This window comes from Pleurodeles waltl, chromosome 9, assembly GCF_031143425.1.
Source record: "Pleurodeles waltl isolate 20211129_DDA chromosome 9, aPleWal1.hap1.20221129, whole genome shotgun sequence".
In the NCBI taxonomy this organism is placed as follows: domain Eukaryota; kingdom Metazoa; phylum Chordata; class Amphibia; order Caudata; family Salamandridae; genus Pleurodeles; species Pleurodeles waltl.
This window is the reverse complement of record NC_090448.1, coordinates 591,035,618-591,048,875: the sequence shown is the minus strand read 5'-3', so window position 1 is coordinate 591,048,875 and position 13,258 is coordinate 591,035,618.

Sequence of the window (13,258 nt, the reverse complement as noted above, 5' to 3'; positions counted from 1 at the left end):
ACAGCCAGCACCGCCGCCACAGAGCACGCCACCACCACCGCCATGACTGAAACCGCCGCAATTACCACCGCAACTGACACCGCTGCAAGCACCGCCAGCAGCCCCACGCCATCCTGAGCCAGTGGCACCACCGCAGACTGACATGCCTCAAGCACCACCAGCAGCCCCACGCCATCCTGAGCGAGTGGCACCACCGCAGACATGGCTGCCATCCCCAGTGGTCATTCGTCCAATGAGGCACTCTTGTCACCAAGCCCCATCCAGAACCAGTGGAGAGATACATCCACTACCTCTGTCCTTGGCAGGATGAAGCACTCTGGGCACCAAGCCCCCTCCAGAACCAGTGGAGAAACACATCCACTACCTCTGTCCTTGGCAGGATGAAGCTCTGTGGGCACAAAGACCCCCTCCAGAACCAGTGGAGAGATACATCCACTACCTAAGTCCTTGGCAGGATGAAGCACTCTGCACACAAAGACCCCTCCAGAACCAGTGGAGAAACACATCCACTACCTCTGTCCTTGGCAGGATGAAGCACTCTGGGCACAAAGCCCCCTCCAGAACCAGTGGAGAAAGGTATCCACTACCTCTGTCCTCGGCAGGATGAAGCACTCTGGGCACAAAGCCCACTCCAGAACCAGTGGAGAAAGGCATCCACTTGTGATACTGTGGCTTTGCACTCCCCAGTATAAAGCAGTGGGTAACCCACCCACTGAAAAGACTTGCGAGACTGTGGCTTTGAACTCCCCAGGATAAAGCAGTGTGCAATCCACCCACTGGAGAGAGTTGAGAGACTGTGGCTTTGCACTCCCCAGGATAAAGCAGTGGGCAACCCACCCACTGGAGAGACTTGAGAGACTGTGGCTTTGCACTCCCCAGGATAAAGCAGTGGGCAACCCACCCACTGAAAAGACTTAAGTGACTGTGGCTTTGCACTCCCCAAGATAAAGCAGTGGGCAACCTACCCACTGCAAAAGACTTGAGAGACTGTGGCTTTGCACTCCCCAGGATAACGCAGTGGGCAACCCACCCACTACAAAAGACTTGAGAGACTGGCTTTGCCCTCCCCAGGATACAGCAATGAGCATGGAGCCCCCTCATGAAGCAGTGGCGTTGTGCATTCATCAGGCTGAGGTGCCCCCCCTCCTCTCCCCCTTAGGTGCCTGTTTATTTTCGATCTGATGCCCCTCCAGTGTTCTCTACGTATGGAGTCAGGTATCTAGTGTGGGCCTCGCCCATGTATTTTTGGCCCATTGGTCCACGGACAATGATTAGTGCAGTATCCGGACTTGTGTAGTTGATGTACATAATTGTATATACTGTATTTAGAGTTTTGAGTACTGGATTTTAATTGATTACAATCGTTCAAATCAATTCCTTTTGTCCTTGCGTTATTCAAGCGGGGGTATTTGTGTGTATGCTGTTGTGGGTGAGGCTGGGGGTGTTGCGTGTTGCGTGTGTGTGTCACTCTCTTTTCCCTCCCCCCTCCCCTGTGTTGGAGGTGCAGTACTCACCGTGGTCGTCACCGCCGTCTCTAGAGCTCCTGATAGAGGAGCAGGAAGACCATCATGATTTCCCTTTCTGTGTACTGTTTCCTCCGTGTTTTTGTTCACGTTGGTTTCACCCCGGAAAAGGTGGCGGATTGGCATCTCGTGATTGGATGAGCGGTACATTGTGTTCCTCCTGTCTGTTGGCAGTTACCGCTGCGCTGTTTGTTTGTACCGCCCTGGCGGTCGGAGTGTTAAAGTGGCTGTCTATGTTGGCGGTTTCCGCCAAGGTCGTAATCCCATTTATTTTCCACCGGCCTGTTGGTGGTAGTACCACCGCTTTAACACCGACTGCCAGGGTTGTAATGAGGGCCATAGTGCAAAGCCAGGCAATGATCAATACACTCAGTTCAAAATCAGAAAACCTGAAAAGAAAGGGCCTCATTTTCATTGCTTTTGCAGCATTGTTGCATAATTTTGTTTTACGCAGCTGTAACGCTAAGCAGTGATTTACACTGCTCCAGATTTACAAACTACTGTATTGGGTCAAATGTGTCAGTTTGTAAAGCCTTGCGTCACATTATACCTGCACCAGGTATAATGTCTGCAAGGTAGGCATTCCTGGGCAAAAGCCATGTAGAACTGACACAGTGAAATGTAAATATTGCTGTGTCATTCAGCAACTTTGATGCTTCAAAATGTTAAGGCCTGCTCAGAGCAGGCATTAAAATGATCCAGAGCGTTCGTCTATGGGAGCCTTCCTTGTATTGCTGGAGTTTAAAAAACATGTTATCAGCCTTCTTCATTTCATGAAGTAGCAAGGGCACCCATTTGAAAGGACTGAGCCTGTGAGACTACACAACTTCGTGACCACACATTCCCATTGTGCTTTAAATGTCTTAGGTTATTCTTTCTACTTGTAACTTTTTGCTCTCTATAGAACATGCAAGCTTCTCTTGTTCCTACCTCTTCCCAGTTAAAGTCCAGGCCACACCACATTCTGACCCCTCTGGCTTCCTTAGTGTTAGAGAGCCTATTTTGTGTCAAAAAGTGACGCAAATGCGGCACAAAAAAAGTATAAATCTGGGCCTAAGTGTTAATGATTGACAAATAGTGGGATAAAAGCCACAGATGGGGAGCAAGCTCCTCGCTAAGCATAGGTGCCCCCGCACTGCCTCCCTGGCTCGCACCTTGTCGAAGCACTCCCTCTGATCAAGGAAGCCTGCACTGCTGTCCCTGCTACCAGCCTGTCCCCAAAGCACCACTCTAACGCCAAAGGCTGCCAAGGTCTCAATGTTCTACTTGCTCAACTCACCTACCTGAGTCATCTTTTCACTGCTGCCGTTTCTGTCCCCACTCCCAATGCCAGCCAGTACACAGTGGGGGAACCACTTCCTGTAATTTGTGGCTCAGAGTGTACAACTAACCCCCTTCCTCACAATCTTAAACAACCTCAAGTCCAGAGCCACTTCTTGAAGCTGCTTGTCCCATCCCTTCCTCTGCTCCTTCGTATTTTGGGCTGGCAATGAACAGGCCAACATTGTCACAACCACTCAAACCACCAAATACCTTGTCATCCTGGCTTCACCCCTTACACTGGCCTCCACTAAGAACTATAAGGCTAGAAAATCATTCATATCGCAAAAAACTGTCTTTGAATTATCCCTGGTAATTCTGCCATCTATACAATTTAAGTACAAACATACCAGCTGTTCTAACAGTCCCAGCCCAATCCACCTCCCATCACTAGAAACAACCCTGCCAGCCCGCAGGTACGGAGGCAAAAGAGAAAGCATTCCCCCGTCCATAACATGCCCTAACCCCGAATCTACACATTTAACTCCGCTTCCCCATCACCAAATCATTTGGGCCGTACCACTCGCCTGAAAACCCCTGGATGAGACCTCAGTGTACTCAGATCACCTTTTGCAACCAGTGAGCATCTAAAGATGATATGATGTGGTGTGTCATTTTTGTCCCACTCTTCTTGTTACCATCTGATAAATTAGGGAACGTTGTGTATACTTAGTATGCACACAAGAAATGAATTAGAAACATCTGAAAGGGCAGCACTGAGAATATTCACACTTCCCGGGGTTGCGACGCGCTGTGAGCGAAAATCAATCTGACCTTTTATAGAGCGAAGCATCTCCGCTTCTTTTCAGGTTGCTTTGTGTCATGTGGACTACGATCACAAGTGTTTCATTTTCCTGGAAATTTAATGTTTCACAGGCTGCATCAAATCAAGCAAAACATGCCTTTGAATATATTTGAAAAGAATATCCTTGGGGATAATAATAGTCCATGCTTAAGGTTGCTTCCTTTGAAATATGTGTATTCACCCACTGAGCGAGTCTTTTCATGTTTTCACGGGATTACGTTCATGCAGATACACTTTTTGCTAAAGGAGTGCCATAAATTACATGTGATGTTATATTTGATCATGCTTTTATTGCAGTATAGTCTGGATGAAATCAGTAAGGCCTATCACGATATGTATTTCAATTATTTATGTATTTGTGTATTTTATTTATTTATGTACTTATTCTATTGTTTCTTTACTATTATATTTATTTATTTATTTATTTACAACTGCATTTTTTGGAGAATTTTCACAAAGTGCCATACTAATAATTTAATTTGGTTCGAAGTGCTTTGTGACTAGAATCGAATCAGCAGAAGTTGAAAAATGGAGGAGTGAGAGTGCAGTTGTTGAAGGCAAGCCTCAATCCGTTATGCCTGAGGAGCTACCATTGAGTGAACTTAGTTGGAAGTAATGAAGAGCAGTTCAATTTTCAAGCATTTGCAGAAAGGAGTGGTTATTTACAAGGCCACAGGATAAGTAGTACATCATCTATGCTATCTACCCAGCGGCCTGCAAAAAAGTACATAACCTTTGATTTTCAGCTGGCCACACGCTAAATAGCAGAGATGAGGAAAAATGTGAGCCACCGCCAGGTAAACAGCATGATGGAGGTATTTATTTAGCTGGTGTTAGAAATGGGGTTTCTGGTTGGCTAGGGTATGCATCTAAGCCAGGCGGAACCCACCCCACTCTAGTCAGGGTGAGGGAGTTACACATCCAAGATAACCCTTGGTCATCCGCTTGGCACAAGCAGTCAGGCCTACCCCAGAGGCAATGTGTAAAGTGATTGTACAACACACACAGCACACATGACACACTATCCCCACCACAAAGGAACCACAACACCCAGTTATATAAAAATAAACTATATTGTACACATCATTATTAGACCAAAACACAACGTGTCAGTATACCCTGCTACCCAAGCAGTTGTCAGAACACTACACAGTACTGTTACTCTGCAAAAACCAGCAGTAGTCACATTAAGCAGATAAGTTACTGATTATTCTGCAACATAAGCAGTAGTCAGGAGAACACTACTAAAAGAATACATATGTCATTACATCATCATAAATGTACATAAGAGAACATCTGAAAACATATGGTAAGTCATGAACAAAAAGAAACATATCACCCTGGTTGCAAAGGTCATCAGAGGACACATGACCATTGTTGTAAAAACACCCAATCCCATGAGTATCCTTAGCACAACAGTAGGGCTATATATATATATATATATATATATATACTTTCTGGCAATAGTCAGAGGGGTGCCATCAACCTGCAGCCCTTCAGGAAACATGAGGATGTCCCGACTCCATCGGAGCTCCTGTGCTCTGGGGGTAACCCTTGCTATGCCCAGAGGGCGGGAGCCCTCTGGCGAGGTCGTCTTTCCTCCCATGAGCCACAAGAGTGCCACTGGGGTCCGGTGATAACGGGGGACCTCCGTCGAGGATTTCCCGCCATACCAAGCCAAAGAAAAACATAAAGGAGGAGGCTCTTGCACAGATATGGGGTGCCCGGTGGGGCGGGGGGCCTCCGTTGAGGCTTCCACCCCACCCGTATGGTCTCTTTTACTAGGCTCCGTGGAGCAAGGAGCCTCCGATGAGGCCTTTTCCATGACCTTCCTGCACCCACACCCGATGTGGTGTGCGAGCCTTACCACAGCCTGCCCGGGCCGCAGCGGTGAAGCCTGACAACCGTCAAGGCCGGTTGGTGTCCCGGGGGCACAAAACACAGCGTGCTTTGGATGAGCTCAATAAATAGGAGTGCCCGAGTCACAGCTGTGAGGCCTCAGCACTAGTTGGAAAAGCGCTCACAAGGCGCTAACTAATAAAAGAGCAAGCGCTCTCAAGCCACTCAGAGCATTAAGTAAAGCACTCCTTAGGTGCTTAGCTCCACCACAGGGACTTCTGAATATAGGGCTGTCCTCGCGCTAGGGATCAATGGTTGCAAAGGACGGGGGCCACAGCACCCAGCCTCTGGAGACACAAGGGAAGCACAGGGCGTCAGCGCCCAGCAACAGGCCAGCACATGGGGGATGCAGTCAGTGGCAGTTCCTCCTAGTGACCAAGCAGGTCATAGGTCAGCACAGCAGTCCAAGGCGGTTCCTGGTAAGTCCCTCCAGTTGCATTATGTGCCCAGTTCCAAGTATGTTTTTTGTGTATTGGTGTCTCTCTTACATGAGGAAAACCCCTTGTGCTTATAGTCAGTTTTGCAAAGCACTCCCAAAGAGGGAGAGATGAGATACCAACCAGTTACAACTGGTTCCAGGATTGTCCCTTCTCTCCTCCAGCACAGGCTCCGGACAGCAGTTGGGGACAAACTAGCCCTTTGTGTGAAGCCAGGGCACAGCCTTTACAAATGCAGGTGTGCCCCGCCTCCCCTTCTCTCAGCCCAGGATGACTATTCAATATGCAGATGCTCCTCTGTGATACCTCCACCCTCCCGGTGTACAGGCTGTCTGAAAAGTATGCACAAAGCCCAGCTGTCACTCTGTGCCAGACATGGATTGGAGTCAATCTGCAAAACACCAGAGTTATAAGCACAGAAAAGTGCTCACTTTCTAGAAGTGGCATTTCTGTAATATGATACAAGAGTAAACTACATTTCTCACTACCACTACAAACATCCAAACATGACTATGCTATCCCTCATAAATCAGACAATACCCCCTAGTCATAAGGCAGGGCATTTCCAATGTAATCCTATGAGCAAGGCAGCACTCACAGCAGTGAGAAAACAAATAGGCTATTTGTCACTACCAGGACAGGCCACACAACCAGACACATGTCCTGCCTTCCACATCCATAGCACCCTGTCCATAGGGATAGCTAGGACCTACCTTAGGGGTAACTTGCCTGTAGTAAAAGGGGAGTTCTGGGCCTGACAAATAAAGTTCGATGCCAGGTCCCTGTGGCAGTAAACTGTGCAGGCGGGCCCTGCGCTAGCAGGCCTGAGACAGGTTTGAAAGGCTGCTTCTGTGGGTGACGCAAGCAGCGCTGCAGGCCTACTAGTAGCAATTAATTTACAGCCTGTCGGTATACCATTTTACAAGGGACTTATAGGTAAACTAAATGTGCCAATTAGGTGTAAGCCAATCATACCAACTTTGGAAGGGAGAGCACCTGCACTTTAGCACTGATCACAGTGATAAAGTGGTCAGGGTCCTAGAGCCAACAGCAAGAGGTCAGAAAAAAACAGGAGGAAGGAGGCAACAAGTTTGGAGATGACCCTGCAAACGGGGACAGATCCAACAGCTGGCCTTAAAGGAAAAAGGGACTCCAGGCAACTGTACGGTGGTGGCCATTTTGCAGTGGTGGTGCAACATGTATGATGAATTTGAAAGTAAGTGCATATACAAATTAGCTCAAAGGTAAGTGCATGGATTAAGCTAATCTGTTTATAGGTGAAAACGGTAAGATCAATATTGAATAAAATCATTAACGGTATTTTAATAATCATATAAGAACTGCAGGAATCAAACTTCTGTTTAGGAGCTCCAGGATGTGGCAAACAGATATTTTGTGCTGCAGCCTAGGAATATTTGTATGTCTGCAGAGAATAATGAGTATGGCTTAAAAGCATGTTACATAAATGTTTGATACACTCATGCCAATATATTTTTTAATAATGTTCATGAGCCTTCTTTTGATGCGTTTTGAAGTCTGAGCTCTTTTTGGGTTTTTCATGGAATTCCTTGTACCAGCTTTGGGCTTCTGTGTAATGGGGATTGTGCTTATTTAGTATTTCAAGCTTAAAGTATACATCAAAGTGGTTGATGAAATGCTTAAATGAATCTCAGTCACTGGTAATTACTTAGGACTGCACCCAGGGACATCATTTGTTTTGCACACCATGCAACCTCAGTTTGGAGCTATCGTGGTGCAAATCGGTCTTGACCCTGCTTCAATGGGAAAAGTCCAGCCCCAATCGTCAAGCCTTGCCCTCCCTGAACTAGAACGCAAGTAACCCATTATCATTTTATGCCTAGTTAGGGTTCATCAGTCAGGTACAGTTTGGTTTCAGTGAAACAGTGTGTATTAACCCACATCTGGAGATACCTATCCCACTTAGGGGTGCACTCTAACTTATACAAAAAAGTGATTGATAAAAATGCTTGAAAATAATATCAGCAACTAGTAATTAGTCGGGTCGCATCCCAGCCCATAGTTATTTTGATCACTATGCCAAATCAGTTTTGACCCACCTATATCAAAATCAGTCTTGATCCTGCTCCAGCGGAAACATTCAAGCCAGGTATCACCTGAACCAGAAGACAAGCAACCCATGGCTGTTTTTACCCTAGTTAGGCCTCATCTGTCCTATAGCTTGATCAATTGGAGCATTCCAAGCATCCCTTTTTGTATACTTTAGTATGTTGTTTTAAGTGGAACCTGGCTAATGAGCCCTGACTAGGTCTAGCAGGATCAGAGAGGCCCTAGATCAGAATGCCCATGAAGTACAGGCCCATAGAAGGTCTATAAGGGTCAGACTCACTGGAATTCTAAAACTGGGTGTCAAGGACTACACAACACACAAGATGGGAACCAGGAGGACCAGTGCCACAGGGATGAGAAAGATCAGACACAGGAGGAACATTACTAGGGGGACATGATAGAAGGGGCCATGGTCAGATGGACAAGAACCGGGTATATTGGGGAAACCAGAAGGAATAGTAAGACTAGAATGGGGCAGGAAGACCGGGGATTAGGAGGGCTAGGGGAACCAAAGCCAGTGAGACCAGCACCAGGAGACAAATACATGAGGCCCAGATTAAGAAGTACCAAACTAAAACCAGGACTACATGGACCAGGATAGCCAGATTCAGAAGGATTATAGACAGGCAATCAAGGAGATTAAATCAGAGGAGCGGGATCAGGAAGACTGATGGATAAGAATTAGGATGAGGAGGACAAAAAGGCCCATGACTGAAAGCCTGTGAAACAGGAGACACAGAACCATGCCGGCAAGGATCAGGTAGGGTGAGGGCCAGGAGGATAAAGACAAGATTGAAGAGGACTGCGAAGATCAGGACCTGGAGGACAATGGCCATTATGTCCAGGATACTAGGATAAGCAGGACAGGGAGCCATGATGACCAAGTCGGGTGGCTAAGAACAGGATGACCTGAACTAGGAGGATCAGGACAAAGTGGACAAGTTATTCCAGGATGACAACAAAAAGGAGGATCAAGGCCAAGAGTATTATGACATATTGGAGGAGGACCCGGAGAATTAATAATGTCAAGAGCAGATGGACAACATCCATTAAGACCAGGGATCAGATGTGGGAGAATTATCTGGACTGGACTGGAAGGATCAGAATATGCAGGACTAGGAACAGGACTAGGATGACTGGAGAGTTCAGAACCAAGGCGACTAGGACCTGAAGTTCCAAGTGCAACAGGAGAACTAGGAATTGGGGTATTAAGACCTGGCTGTCAAAGATCAGGCAAACCAGAAAAAAACAGAGCCATGAGGACCAATCGGTAAAGACCAGGACCAAAATCACCAGGCCAAGAGGCCCTAATACAGATGACTGGACCAGTGGATGCAATACCAGTTGAACCACAAAGAGAAAGGCAAGGAGAATCATAATGACACAAATCAGGAAGGATAAGAATGCCAGCTTAGGAGAGCCAGGATACCAGGGCTATGTGGGTAAGGACCCAGCAGACCAGCAAGATCATTGTGAGGATCAGTGGTTCCAGGATCAGAAGGACGAGGAAGGGCTAAAACAGGGATGAGACAGGAGCAGGGCGTAGAAGTCTAGGGTCATAAGATCACAACTAGGGGTTGCCATGTTCAGAAATCCATTACCAAGGTGACCAGAACTAGTTAGAGAAGAGCCACAATAAGGATCCGGAGGACCAAAAGAGCCCAGAAAAGGAGGACATAGAACAGGACTAGGAGGTGGGTCATTTCCAAAAGGTAAAGAAGAACCTAGAAGAGAAGGAAGAAGACCTGGAGCAGGAGCACACCTTTGTGAATGTAGGCCACATGTATTAGATATGCCTTTTGTAAGCTGCTCTTACTCATGCTCCTTATGCTTTCAATCCCAAGAAGCCCCCACCTCTTTACCCAGTGTATAGAACTGGTGAGTATTTGCTGAAAAAGCAAGCACTCAAAGTGAAGAAAAAAGTGAGACTGTTACACTCTGACCTGTGAATGATAGCAGACACTGTTCAATGCTGGCATAGTAGCCTGACAGTGGATCTCAGGGCAGAGGGACTGAAACTTGGCACTGTACTTTAAAGGTGGATGGGTGAAAATGAATGTGGTCAGTGAAGGATGGGAGAAAGGACTTGAGAAACTCAGATGGCTGAAGTCGGGAAAATGGTTAATGACTAACAAAGGGGTCAAAGGGCTATTGCAATCACCAAAGGGGATCAGGATCATACGAAGGCTCAGATGAGCAGAAGAGGTGGTGATTGAGGCTCAAGATATTTCATCACAGATAGCCCAAGGCGGAATTCTATGTGACCCACAGATCTTTGGGCTGGCATTTCATGTGCATGTATATGTAGTGGATATGTATCAAGTGGGTTGTAGTAAGATTCTTGTGTGAAGACCAGTGGGATGCATTTTGCATGACGTGATGGAGAGTAGACATAGCTTCCCTAGAGAGTGGGTGTGCATTGACTTCATCTCTATGGATGGAGATTGGAGACGCAAAATTAATTAAGGGAGTATGGAGAAAAGGCTACCCAAGGAAATTCTGTGAGATCCCTCTAAGAAAATAGTTGCTGAATAACTCTTTCTGAATGATGACATAGGGTAAAGGGTAGGAGTAATGGGTAGGTCATAGGTTTATCTTGATAAATGTGCCTATGTTTGTAAGCAGGGATGACCTTTTGTCTGAAGGTGATGACTGCTCAAGAAGGCTGATGACAGCCAGGTGCTGAGATCTTATGCTTCATTGTGTCCTTTTTTAGATACTTTTGCAAGGAACCACACCTACTGCTACTGCTGTGACAACCCTCACCTAGTACAAAGGCTGTGTCTGAGCCACAGCCAGCAAATGATAATTGAAAGAGAATCACCCCAAATCAATTCTCAGATCTTAACCATGGATCCACATATACTGTCTGGAAAATGAGTATTCAAGTGGAACTGGGAAATGATCAATCTATAGGTCACAAGAAAAGAGGTAATAAAATGTCTCTGCTTATTCAGATAATATCGGTAATAAAATCAATGTATAAAAAAATCAATAAATACAATAAATGATTGAAAAAAAAAGTTTGTGAGTTTCTTTTCATCTGTGTCCTTGATGCATATGTGTCATACTCTAATATACTGAAAACATTCTTTCATATTCCAATGTCATTCAGTTCAAATAAATATAGTCCCATTGCTTGCGGCTCCTCGACGGAATTCTTCCTGTAATGGCTCGAAAGAGTAGGAGCTGTCAAAAGAAGGATGTTGTACTGTCTAACTATTTAGAATAAAAACTGACTGTAAGGGATAGGAATAAAATATTGACCCTATCATCCTGGGAGAAAACTCCCAGTATGTGAGACCATTAGCAATTTTGTTTGCTGCCCATTATGTCTGAGGGTACTGTCCTTCAAACCTTTCATGCATAGAAAGGAACTGCCATGACAACACTTTCTGTCAATGTAGAGTTGTCACATGGCTGGTGGACAGCTCTAATTTAGGCAGATGGAGGTCACTCAGGATTGCAGAGGTGGTGTCCTCCACATTCCTGAGAAACTCTAAATCAGACCCATAGTTCTTCTTGCTTCTGTCATGAGTTTGGAATGAAGCTTTTCAATTATACTGTGTTGGACACTTCAAAAGGGACTCCATGCAATTATTTCTAATTTGATATAATCACCCTAAATATTAGATGGACCTATGTCACTGGGATACATTTCCGTTTTCAGTTTCAGTTGTGGTGTTTGCTTTTACAAATCATTGTTTTTCAGGTCTGATTGTCTAATTGAAATGATCCAGAACTAATAATTTCAGAATGGACTGATTAACTGCAGAAAATGAGGTGCTCTGATAACATGGAGCCTTTTAGTAATCCTATATCTGTCCTGGTACATTTCCATGATTTTCTGAACAAGAGCGAGTACATAATCACCTGTACCACTAGTCATCTCTGCAGGTAAATGTAAAGAGTAGGCATGTTTGTAGAACATGAGACAACTCCATATATAGCCTCTCAAGTACCTAGTTCTTGGCCCATTGAGTGATAGAGTGACATTGTGTGCCGTGTCTGTAAAATCACTTGGAAACATTCAAACATTTTGGCACATTTAGACCTTTAACTTAGTGCCTGCATTTAAGTCAATTTTAGCACTAAGCATGTCATAAAATCACAAGATTTGTGACCACAAAAGAGCCTATCATTATGTGCGAAACCTTTTTTACTAGTGAAGAAATTATTTTGATTAGGAGAAAGACTTTTCGCAATTGTTTCTAAATTGCAAATAGTAAGGTTCATTAAAGTGGTTTTCATTCCCCCGTTCCAATTTGGAAAGGATTTTATTGAGAGTCTATGATTTAGGCTTCCTGTTTCAGTTTTTACAGATTTTTACAGATAATTACAGACAGAAAACAATGTGTTTCTTGCCTGTGTTTTTTTAAACAGATAGAGTGGGGAATTGATAAGCAGGATACGTTTTCCTTAAATACAGGCATATGTTTACACAAATGTTACAAAGACATTGTAGTTAGGCTCACATTTTGAACATACAAAACCATAGAAATTCACCTGTTTCAGTTAGAGTTATATCAAGAAACTATCATTTGTGCCCTAGGGTAACTATAACTCGCGCCCTCTCCATGAACAGTTTTTTCGTCAAAAATGTTATTGCAAATATTACATTGCAGTCCCCAGGGCAATCTATGGCTCCAGTGCTGGTCCCCGGGGCTGTAGGTTTGCAACGGACCCCCAACATTAAGTTATTGGAGCCGTGGGAAGGTGGTGGTCCCTAGGGTGTGGGGGCAGCACGCCCTGTTAATATTGATTGCCTCGGGAGGTGGTAGTCCCTGGGGTGAAAGGGGGGGGCCACACAGGCCCTCCTGCATTCATTCCACTAGATGTGCCCCAGGGAGGTGGTGGTCCCTGATGTTGCAGGGGGGCCACACGGTCCCCCAGCATTGTCCTAACAACATTTGTCCCAGGGAGGTGGTGGTCCCCGAGCCTGAGGAGGGGCAAGTGTGCCTCCCTGTATTGTTCTAAGAAAATTTGTCCTGGGAAGGTGGCCGGCCCCCCGCATTGTTCCGACATCTTTTGCTCTACAGCTGTCCCCGGGGCTACAGGGCTGTGGGCAGGCTGAGCAGGCCCCCTGGCATTGTTCATTTTTTGATTTGAGCTCGATTTGCCCCGGGGAGGTGGCATTCTCCCTCGCATTGTTCTAACAAAATTGGCCTGCCAAACACAAAATAATA